This window comes from Giraffa tippelskirchi, chromosome 1 (assembly GCF_054371585.1).
Source record: "Giraffa tippelskirchi isolate mGirTip1 chromosome 1, T2T-mGirTip1v1.2.pri, whole genome shotgun sequence".
Classification (NCBI taxonomy): domain Eukaryota; kingdom Metazoa; phylum Chordata; class Mammalia; order Artiodactyla; family Giraffidae; genus Giraffa; species Giraffa tippelskirchi.
In genome coordinates, this window is record NC_137275.1 from 38,656,544 (window position 1) to 38,668,659 (window position 12,116).

A 12,116-nucleotide genomic window follows, 5' to 3' on the forward strand; every position below is an offset into this window, starting at 1 on the left:
ACCGGGATCTGACTGTGGCTCAGATCATGAACTCCTTATTGCCAAATTCAGACTTAAATTGAAGAAAGTAGGGAAAACCACTAGACCATTCAGTTCAGTTCAGTTCAGTCGCTCAATCGTGTCCGAGCCTTTGGGACCCCATGAACCGCAGCACGCCAGGCCTCCCTGTCCATCACCAACTCCCAGAGTTTACCCAAACCCATGTCCATCGAGTTGGTGATGCCATCCAGCCATCTCATCCTCTGTCGTCCCCTTCTCCTCCCGCCCTCAATATTTCCCAGCATCAGGGTCTTTTCCAATGAGTCAGCTGTTCGCATCAGGTGGCCAAAGTATTGGAGTTTCAGCTTCAACATCAGTCCTTCCAATGAACAACCAGGACTGATCTCCTTTAAGATGGACTGGTTGGATCTCCTTGCAGTCCAAGGGACTCTCAAGCGTCTTCTCCAACACCACAGTACAAAAGCATCAATTCCTCTGCGCTCAACTTTCTTTATAGTCTAACTCTCACATCCATACATGAACACTGGAAAAACCATAGTCTTTACTAGACAGACCTTTGTTGGTAAAGTAATATCTCTGCTTTTAAATATGCTATCTAGGTTGGTCATAACATTCCTTCCAAGGAGTAAGCGTCTTTTAATTTCATGGCTGCAGTCACCAACTGTAGTGATTTCGGAGCCCAGAAAAATAAAGTCAGCCACTGTTTCCACTATTTCTTCATCTATCTGCCATGAAGTGATGGAACCGGATGCCATGATCTTAGTATTCTGAATGTTGAGCTTTAAGCCAATTTTTTCACTCTCCTCTTTCACTTTCATCAAGAGGCTCTTTAGTTCTTCTTCACTTTCTGCCATAAGGGTGGTGTCATCTGCACATCTGAGGTTATTGATATCTCTCCTGGCAATCTTGATTCCAGCCTGGGCTTCATCCAGCCCATTGTTTCTCATGATGTACCCTGCATATAAGTCAAACAAGCAGGGTGACAACATACAGCCTTGACGTACTCCTTTTCCTATATGGAACCAGTTTGTTGTTCCATGTCCAGCTCTAACTGTTGCTTCCTGACCTACATACAGGTTTCTCAAGAGGCAGGTCAGGTGGTCTGGTATTCCCATCTCTTTCAGAATTTTCCACATTTTATTGTGATCCACACAGTCAAAGGCTTTGGCATAGTCAATAAAGCAGAAATAGATGTTTTTCTGGTACTCTCTTGCTTTTTCGATGATTCATCGAATGTTGGGTATGACCTAAATCAAATTCCTTACAATTATACAGTGGAAGTGGGAAATAGATTTAAGGGACTAGATCTGATAGAGTTCCTGATGAACTATGGATGGAAGTTTGTGACATTTTACAGGAGACAGGGATCAAGACCGTCCCCAAGGAAAAGAAATGCAAAAGAGAAAAATGGCTGTCTGAGGAGGCCTTACTAATAGCTGTGAATAGAATAGAAGCCAAAAGCAAGGGAGAAAAGGAAACATATATCCATTTTTATAAAGAGTTCCATAGCCCCATAGCAAAGAGAGATAAGAAAGCCTTGCTCAGTGATCAATGCAAAGAAATAGAGGAAAACAATAGAATGGGAAAGACTAGAGATCTCTTCAAGAAAATTAGAGATACCAAGGGAACATTTCATGCAACGATGGGCACAATAAAGGACAGAAATGGAATGGAGCTAACAGAAGCAGAAGATATTAAGAAGAGGTGGCAAGAACACATAGTAAAACTATGCAAAAAAGATCTTCACTACCCAGATAATCAGGATGGTGTGATCACTCACCTAGAGCCAGACATCCTGGAATGCTAAGCCAAGTGGGCCTTAGGAAGCATCGCTATGAACAAAGCTAGTGGAGGTGATGGAATTCCAGTTGAGCTATTTCAAATCTAAAAGATGATGCTGTAAAAGTGCTGCACTCAATACGCTGGAAAACTGGAAAACTCAGCAGTGGCCACAGGACTGGAAAATGTGTTTTCATTCCATTCCCAAAAAAGGCAATGCCAAAGAATTTTCAAGCTACCACACAATTGCACTCATCTCACACCACAGTAAAGAAATGCTCAAAATTCTCCAAGCCAGACTTGAGCAATACATGAACAGTGAACTTCCAGATGTTCAAGCTGTTTTAGAAAAGGCAGAGGAACCAGAAATCAAATTGCCAACATCCATCGGATCATAGAAAAAGCAAAAGAATTCCAGAAAAACATCTACTTCTGCTTACTGACTATGTCAAAGCCTTTGACTGTGTGATAACAACAAGCTGTGGAAAATTCTTCAAGAAATGGGAATATCAGACCACCTTACCTGCCTCCTGAGAAATCTGTATGCAGTTCAGGAAGCAACAGTTAGAACTGGACATGGAACAACAGACTGGTTCCAAATAGGAAAAGAAGTATGTCAATGCTGTATATTGTCATCCTGCTTATCTAACTTATATGAAGTGTACATCAGGAGAAATGCTGGGTTGGAGGAAGCCCAAGCTGGAATCAAGATTGCCAGGAGAAATATCAATAACCTCAGATATGCAGATGACACCACCCTTATTGCAGAAAGTGAAAGAAAAGAGTGGAAAATTTGACTTAAAACTCAACATTCAGAAAACTAAGATCATGGCATCTTGTTTCGTCACTTCATGGCAAATAGATAGGGCAACAGTGGAAACAGTGGCTGAGTTTATTTTTCTGGGCTCCAAAATCACTGCAGATCCTGACTGCAGCCATGAAATTAAAAGATGCTTGCTCCTTGGAAGAATGCCTATGACAAACCTTAACAGTTTATTGAAAAGAAAAGCATTACTGTGCCAACAAATGTGCATCTAGTCAAGGCTATTGGTTTTCCGGGAGTCACGTATGGATGTTAAGAGTTGGACTGTGAAGAAAGCTGAGTGCTGAAGAATTGATGTTTTTGAACTGTGGTGTTGGAGAAGACTCTTGAGAGTCCCTTGGACCGCAAGGAGATCCAACCAGTCCATCCTAAAGGAAATCACTCCTGAATATTCATTGGAAGGACTGACGTTGAAGCTGAAACTCCAATACTTTGGCCACCTGATGCGAACAGCTGACTCACTGGAAAAGACCTTGATGCTGGGAAATTTTGAGGGCGGAAGGAGAAGGGGACGACAGCGGATGAGATGGTTGGATGGCATCACCGACTCAATGGGCATGTGTTTGAGTAAACTCCAGGAGTTGGTGATGGACCGGGAGGCCTGGCCTGTTGCAGTCCATGGGGTCACAAAGAGTCAGGCACGACTGAGCAATTGAACTGAACTGAAGCTTCAGGATGTATAATTTTGTTTTGCCTGAATTGAGGAGTTCAACATGAGCATCTGTGTACGACCCAGGATTATTGCTTATCTATACTAAAGAACAGCAGTCGATCAGCACATCTGCCTACCATTTCCATCCATTCTCCGCCACTGCCATCCTGACTGTTTGAGTACACTGTGTTATGTTTAGTGGCTCAGTCATGTCTTTGTGACCCCATGCACTGTAGCCTGCCAGGCTCCTCTTTCCATGGGGATTCTCCAAGCAAGAATACTGGAGTTTGTTGCCATGCCCTTCTCCAGGGGATCTTCCCAGCCCAGGGATCTGACTTGGTTCTCCCAGACTGCTGACAGATTCTTTACCATGTGAGCTACCAGGGAAGCCCAAGTGTTCAAATATATCTCCTGTTTTAACCTGCCATTCCTTTTAGCACTTTATCTCTGTAACTTTATCTCATTCTTTTTCAGTCCCTACAAAATTCCAAATATAAATATATCGGAAAAGGCAATGGCAACCCACTCCAATACTCTTGCCTGGAAAATCCCACGGACGGAGGAGTCCCTGGGGTCACTAAGAGTCAGACACGACTGAGCGACTTCACTTTCACTTTTCACTTTCATGCATTTGAGAAGGAAATGGCAACCCACTCCAGTATTCTTGCCTGGAGAATCCCAAGGATGGGGAAGCCTGGTGGGCTGCCGTCTATGGGGTTGCACAGAGTTGGACACGACTAAAGCAACTTAGCAGCAGCATATATATATACATACATACATGCATATACATATTTACATATATGTATATATATTCAGTCAGACACGACTGAAGCGACTTAGCAGCATATACAGTTTATTCTCATCTTGCCCACCATATATAAATAAAATACTTTTTACTTTTATTTGGCTGGAATAGTGAAAATCACTGTGCATATTTTTTAGCATTCTGGTGGAGAAGGTTTATTGTTGATTTTGCTTTATTTTATTTAGACTTTCTGTTTTTTGTATTGGAGGCACAGTGCTATGGATTAAAGCTACAGAAACAGAGAGCTTGTCTCTGTTTTCATGGTGCATGTCTTATAAAGAGACATATATGTAATCCACAAGACAGGAGTTGAGTTCTATAAGAGCACAAATTAGGAAGTTAATGTATGTGGTAGTTTCAGTTGGACAGCAAAGGGACTCAGCCCTCACAGATTTGTATTCATTCTCTCCCAAAGCCCCTCCAATCCAGGCTGACATGTAACATTAATCAGAGTTCCCTGTGCTATACAATATGTCCTTATTAGTTATCCATTTTAAATAGAGAAGTGTGTACCTGTCCAAGTGGGCATGATTTGAAAGTAGTGTGTTTACTGCCATAAAATAGTTCATAGCGAATTGTGGGCAAAATACATTTAGATACAATGAGCGTCATGTATACAAGTGAATGAGCTTTTTTTTTTTTTTAATCCCTCTCAGTAGGTCATTAATTCCTTATTTAAGAGTAAGACTATGATGTACCAAATATGTAATGGACAGTGTTTGCATGATAGAAACCTGGATAGGAAAAAGGCAATGACAGACTAACATTTCTACATATAGATGAACAGTTAATCTGATGGTCATGAAAATATTGCTTTTCTATGGAAGCAGAGAGAAGGATGGGTAAAATATATACCACAAATATTAAACTTTAAACACAATAATGGAGGGTTTCTGAAGACACACTTGAATACTTCATTATTTGCATACTTCAGGTTAGTAATCAGAGAATGGTGTAATTCACACATTCATTCAAGGAATAAATCCTGTGGTGATATAAGTATGTAGAAAGTATTATTTAAGCTGCCTGATTCTACAATGCCTATCTTTTTCTTTCTTTCGTTCTGTTTTTTTTTTCAAACAGAATTAATCAGTTTCTATTAAATCCTAGAGGGTAGGGGTCATGTCTGACACATCTATGTGTTCTTAGTATTTACCGCTGTAATTGAAGCATTGGAAGTTATATGTTGTTCATAGATGGATGAATGAATGAGCTATTTCCAAAAACATTATAGGTTAGAAATGGGGACATAATGAAGCTAATAAATATGCTTAAAGAATGTATCCTGCTTTTGGAGTACATAGTAAAGGAAGATAATGTTTCTCTTTGTTCAAGCTCTGGTTGAACAAATTGTTAGAGATGTTTCTAAACAAAACATGTCAGTTATTCTTTTACTCATTAAATGTCTTAATTGGAAACACATTAAAATTATATTTTGTAACAAACACAAATTCATTATGTTTTACTGATTTTCTCCTGAAATATTGTACAGTCATGAGTCTTTAAATATTATACTCATGTTTTGCTAAAGAAATGTAGAAAAACATAATTAATCAAATTTTAATTTTTTTGTATTCAAATGCAGTGAAAATTATGTACACAATAATTTTAATGAGCTGGAAGTCTATACAAAATAATAATTACTCTTGATGGAAATGTTTTTCAATTAAGATTTTTATGTGTATCAATTCTAGAATATTAGCTCTGCATTTATTTACCTAGACATTTTGACATTAGGAGTTTAGAAAATAATTTGATAAGTGAAAAAAGATATTTATTTGCTGAATTTTTAATGTCTCTCAATTTGTTTACCAAGGGAAAATTAGGTAAAGAAATAAAAACATACTCGTTTAATGGACTGCTTTGCATTTATAAAAAATAAATCATTCTGTATATGCTTCAATAGAAGGATGTCCAACATATATTAAATAACATACATTAGAACCATAGAGCATCATTTAATTTCTGTAAAAAAGAAGAAGTAATTAACTATCAGTTTTAATTTTTCATTTAGGGGATGGATAGTTTTACCTTTAACATAAAAAGTATATTTCTCTTTTAGAACATATCAAAATTATAGGTATATTTAGAAACTTCATTATATCACCAGTTTCAGAATGATTTTGATAAATATTCTAAATTTTTTTTCTAAATTTGGTTTTATTACTCAAGAAGAATTATATGAATTATATGAAGAATTATATGAAGTATAAATTTTTTTGAAGTGTTAGGTAATTAGAATAGGATAAAAGAGGCCAAAATGGTAGTGGCTAAAAGACAAAGAAAGGAAAAGCCCACTAAAATGGAACAAAGGAAAGGTCTGATGACCAGAGTGGGAACCTCAGGTGAAACAAACATCCCTCCTGCCTAGCCCAATTTACATAGGGCAGGCTCAGGGGGAGGAGAAAAAACATATAAAAAGAGGAGTCAAAATTGAGCCTCTGGCTCTCTTTGTGTCTTTTGGGTTGGCCCACCTTCACACCACGAGGATGTATTTTCCTTTGCTTGCCAAATAAAACTGAGCTGTAACACTGGGTCTGTCCTTTGTTTCAAATTTTTGTTGTGATGAGACAGAACCGAGGAAATTACAAACTCCCCCAACATATGTGGTGCCATTTGTTGGATTTAAACTGGCTGAAACAACCTCAGCTTGGCCCCTGTGAGGCGGAGGCCAAACACAGCAGAAGCCCAACTCTGTGAAAGCTCCCACGGTGGAAGCTGAACACGAAGGAAACCCAGCTCAGTGGAAATGACAAGAAGCTCAGCATACTGGAAAGCAGGACAGCAAAAACAAACTCAGCAGAAAGCTCACACAGCTCAGTCTCAGATTCCAGGAAACCTCCAGTTGAGGTAGAAAGTCCTCACCCCTATGGCTGGAAGGACTTATGGCTAACAAAATCTTAATTCCTTTATAATCTCTCATTCCTTGAACCCCCCCGAGAAAAGGTGAGCAATAGTGGGTGCCCCAGGGTATCCTGAAGGCTCTACATCTACTGTGCCTTAGTAGTTGTTGCCCAAGTGGGTGAGGGTTCTTCTGTCCTTAATTTTCTTTGTGCCAAGGATCAGGCCAATGAAAACTGTGAGCACGGGTCAGGCATTTAGCAGATTTCCTGGCAGGTTATGAAGGGGATTCCTCAGCATGTTTTTTCCCTGCTGCTTTTTCCTCCTGTCCTTCAGCTCCCCTCTCCTGGGACTTGAGCCTGGCCAAAACACTTGGTGCCTGGTTTTAGGACATAATGAAGCTCAGGCTCTTGATATCTCATTGCAAAATTTCAGTGAGAGACACAGCCATAGATAAGAGGTAGATTTGTTTCAGTTCAGAGAGAAGCATACTCCACAGGGTGTGGGCCATCACAGAGGGTGAGTGCAGAGGCCATGGCATGTGGTGTGATTAGTTTTCCATAGCTGGGTGATTTCATATGCTAATAAATGGAAGGATCATTTCAACAGTCGGGGAACCACCCACTCCCTGGTCTTTTGATAGTGTCTTAGAAATGTCCTGGGGCCTCTGGGTGTGTCATTTAGCTTGCAGATTGAGGATCAAGGTTTAGTTGAATTTGACTTGTCTTCTTGGACCCATTTGACTTTAACTGGTTTACATTATGCCCTTGGGCTATGTCATTCTTTCAATGACAAAGTTGTGCCCTGCCCCCTTCCCTCCTGTTTCATGCTCTCCTCCTGAGTCCCTTTCTGGCCCACAAGGTTGCTTCTACAATCTTCTGAAGGGACAACCAGAAAATAGCTGGCCTTTTGGAGAGAAATACTGTATAATATCCAATTCCTCTAGATATTCAGGCCTTCATCTTCCATGTTTCCTACAACATGTGCAACAACAGCATCTCTCAGTGAACCCACTAAAAGAAGCCCTCCAAAAGTTTACCAATCTGGACTTAGGCTCTTATGAGGGACAGGTGATTTTTAAAGGACAAATTCCTGTCCCAGTGTGCATCAGACATCAAGATAAAGTTACGACAGCTATAGGAGCAGGGCTCTGCTGCCTCTTTAGATGAGATGGTCCAGACAGCCACCGATACCTTTTATAACAGAGAACAGGAGAGGGAGGCCAAGGCACAGGAAACAGACAGAAGGAAAGATATAAGATATGCCCAGATGCTGGCTGCCCTCCAGGGAAGCCCTATGGCAAACCCTTGAAGGACTAGGCAAATGCCTAATCTGTAGACAGACGGGACATTGGGCCAAAGAGTGTCCAAACCGAGACGAGTCTCCTAAAACAACTTGCTACAAATGCCATCAGTTGGGACATTGGGTGGCACTCTGCCCTTGGGACCCAAGAGCCTCAAGATCAAGCACCAAGCCTTCCCTCAGGATGGTTCAACAGGACTGAAGTTGCCCAGCCAGCCTGCCTGTTCCAGATAATCATAATGTAATGGGGCTGGAGCCAAGGGTACAACTGGATGTGGCAGGGTAGGTCCAAGAATTTCTTGATTGACACAGGGGCTACCTATGCTGTCCTGACCTCCTATTCCAGAGACTTCTCCTCCTAAACCTGTACCATTTGGGGTGCTACAGGAAAAACAATTACAAATGATTCCTCCAAGCATTTCTTTGTTGCTGGGATGGACAAATATTTTCCCACCAGTTTCTGGTGGTACCTGGGTGTCCTACTCCCTTATTGGGAAGAGATCTCTCCCTGCCTTCAAAATCTTGCAACTATTGACATCCTGATAGAAGATGCTTTAAAACTCTCTTTTGGGGGCAAACTAACTATTTTTACCAGCCACCAAGTGAAATAACTCCTAAATGGGAGAGGCCATTTATGGATGTCTGATCAAAGAATCCTCAGATATCCAGTAGTGCTGATGGAAAATCCACACCTAAGTATAACCCTTTGTGAGGTTCTTAACCTTGCCATCTTCCTGCCTACCCCCAAGGTCTCTCTGCCCTTTCACTCTTGCCTAATTCCCCTACTAATCCTTGTTATCACCATATTGATGATGCTTATGATTGTTACATGTATTATTGATTGTCTAACCTGTTTTTTCTCTGCCCAGGTCAACAAGCTACAACATGCAGTGCCCATTCAACATGGATATATAATACTACACCCAGCCATGGAAAATACTACTCACTCTTAGATGGACATTGTTGTAAGGACTCTGACGCTTGAGACTAGCAAGAGGGGGAGGCTCAATGCCCCTCAACACCCCAGTTCAGCAGGAAGTAGCCAGAGAGACCTCAGTGCCCCTATTCCCAAAGAATTGGGCCTCCTGTCTCTTGAAGGGGGAATGTTAGGTAGTTAGAATAGGAAAAGGGAGTCCAAAATGGCAGTGACTAAGAGAGAAAGAGGGGAAAAGCCTGTGAAAATAGAAAAAAGGAATGTCTGAGGACCAGAGTGAGGACTTCAGGTAAAACAAACAGCCCTCCTGGCTAGCTTTTACATAGGGAAGGCTCAGGGGGAGGAGAAAAAATATACAAAAAGAGGAGCCAAAACTGAGCTGGGGGCTTCTCTTCTCTTCCTGTCTTTTAGGTTGGCCTGCCCTTACCTCAAGGATGTATTTTCCTTTACTTGCCAGACAGAACCAGGATCTCCTGCATTGCCTGCAGATTCTTTACCAGCTGAGTAACCTGGGAAGCCCATGACTGGGGAGAGAGGACATCAAATTTTGAAGTTCACTATTAAATCAACTAACTTGCAGATGCTAGCTTTATCTGTAACAATGTATTTTGATCTCGCATGTTCTGTTCCTATTTTTGTTGTGTTTCTCATTTAGTTCAAACTTTAGATAGAAGAGACGTTATTTATTATTTTTCTAAGATCACGAGTGTCTTGGATTCTAGATATTGAAAACATAGCTCAAAATTTCTCCCCAAAAGGCTTGTTGTTGTTTTTTATTTTGTTGGTTTTATCTAATTACAGAGCTAAAATATATTACTGGGAATTTACTGAGAATAAAATGTAAGAAATGTAATAAACATACTAAAATATAAAAAATAACATAGAAGAAATACAATAGATTATTCCAACGCTCAGGAATAACTTTAGCTAATATGCTGTCATAGTATATCATGTTCTTAATTACTATTTTGTGATTATGTCAAAAATATAATTTGCATATTGGTGAATCAATTAACAAACATATGATAAACATTTCCTTTGCTCATAAGATGCCCAATAAGCTTGACTTTACTTATCCCGTTATTGTCTACTATTGAGATGCATCTTCCTTTAAATTTCCCATATGTTTGGGATTTTTGTCGGAGAAGGCAATGTCACCCCACCCCAGTACTCTTGCCTGAAGAATCCCATGGACGGAGGAGCCTGGTAGGCTACAGTCCATGGGGTCGCTAAGAGTCGGACACGACTGAGCGACTTCGCTTTCACTTTTCCCTTTCATGCACTGGAGAAAGAAATGGCAGCCCACTCCAGTGTTCTTGCCTGGAGAATCCCAGGGACGGAGGTGCCTGGTGGGCTGCCGTCTATGGGCTCGCACAGAGTCGGACACAACTGAAGCGACTTAGCAGCAGCAGCAGGGATTTTTGTACATAGTGTTGTCATGAATATCTTTGTACCTAAATCATTGTTTGAATTTCTTTGCATATAGACCTTGCATATAGCAAGGAAATTGCTGAATGCAAATTTACATGGCAAACTCAATTTCCAAAAGAGTAACAGGAATTTAAATTGTTATAGAAGTGAAAAATCTTAAATGTTTTCCTTAATTTTTTATAAAAAAAAGTAATGAATGTTCATTATAGCAAAACAATTTGAAGTTTTAGAAAGATCAAAATAAAACAATATGAAGTTCTAGAAAATATATATTAACTTATAAAAGTTTTATATGTGTTTTTTTAGTTTTAATATAACCTGGCCTCCCTGCTTATCCTTCTTAGAGATATAATGCAATAAATTAAATGGGATAACTGCATTTTCCTAGTTAATATATGTTCAGTATTAACTACAACATTGGGACATACATACACATTCCACTTAAATCCCTTAAAGTATCCATCTTGCCTGATAACATACAACATGTTTGAAATTGAACTAGCTTAAAAGAAAAAAAAAATAATCCAGAATAACATTTGCAAAACTCAACATGCTGTGGCTTTAGAATCACTCCTGTGGAATGTCTTCTTTTCCAATTCCCTGACTCAAATACCTCAGATCATTCACGGAGCTATTCTTTATACTTCCAGGGTAATGTTCAGCATCCCTTGAGGTGAATTATTAAGCTAAGTCAGGGAGTATGTATTTTCCTCCCATGGTCTGATGCATTCAGTGATGTCACTTGGCACTGCTCTCATTACACCAAAGCATTAGCCATATTCCCAAACGTAATAGACATTCGACCATAACTGCTGCTTCACACCTATTAAGTATTTAAATTTAAACACTTTAAAAACAGATCTCAATTTCTTCTCCTTATATTAACATATTTCTATACATGTTTATGTAAAACATATCTAGATATGTTCATTATCTTGGAGAGGGGCAGCACCCTTCCCCAATTTTATGTGTGTGCTAAGTTGCTTCAGGCGTATCAGACTCTATGTGACCCTACGGAATGTAGCCCATCAGGCTCCTTATCCATGGGATTCTCCAGGCAAGAATACTGGACTGGATTGCCATGCCCTCCTCCAGGAAATCTTCCTGACCTAGGGATGGAACCCATGTCTCGTATGTCTCCTGCATTGGCAGGTGGGTTCTGTACCACTGGCACCACCTGGGAGAGGGCCACCACCCTTCCCCAGTTGCAAAAGTCAAATCCAAGAGGTCATCCTTGACTTCTCTATTTTTCTCTTTATTGACTTCCAATCCATATAATATCTTATCAGTTTTTTTCAAAACATATTTTACATATTTCTACTTCTCTTCAGCTTCTCTGTATTCTTAGTCTAACTTAAACTCTTTTTGAAATTATTTTTTAATTGGAGTACAGTTGCTTTACAATGTTGCTGGTCTCTTCTATATAGCAAAGTGAAGCACTGATACATATATCCACTCTTTTTCTTGTTTTCCTTCCCAATAGGTCACCATAGAGAATTAAGTAGAGTTTGCTGTGCTATACAATAGATTCCCGTTAGTTATTTTATAT

At 39.9% G+C, this 12,116-nt stretch overlaps 1 long non-coding RNA gene and 1 pseudogene across 1 annotated transcript in view; both read right to left on the minus strand.

Annotated features, from left to right (window-relative positions):
* Positions 1–12,116, minus strand: part of LOC145544834 (uncharacterized) — a 246,478-nt gene that overhangs the window by 86,846 nt on the left and 147,516 nt on the right. The window contains exon 6 of the long non-coding RNA XR_014081659.1: positions 6,542–6,651. This is a non-coding gene — a long non-coding RNA (uncharacterized LOC145544834). The remainder of the gene's footprint in view (positions 1–6,541; positions 6,652–12,116) is intronic.
* LOC145538692 (condensin-2 complex subunit D3-like) overlaps positions 11,338–12,116 on the minus strand; it is a 28,487-nt pseudogene continuing 27,708 nt past the window's right edge.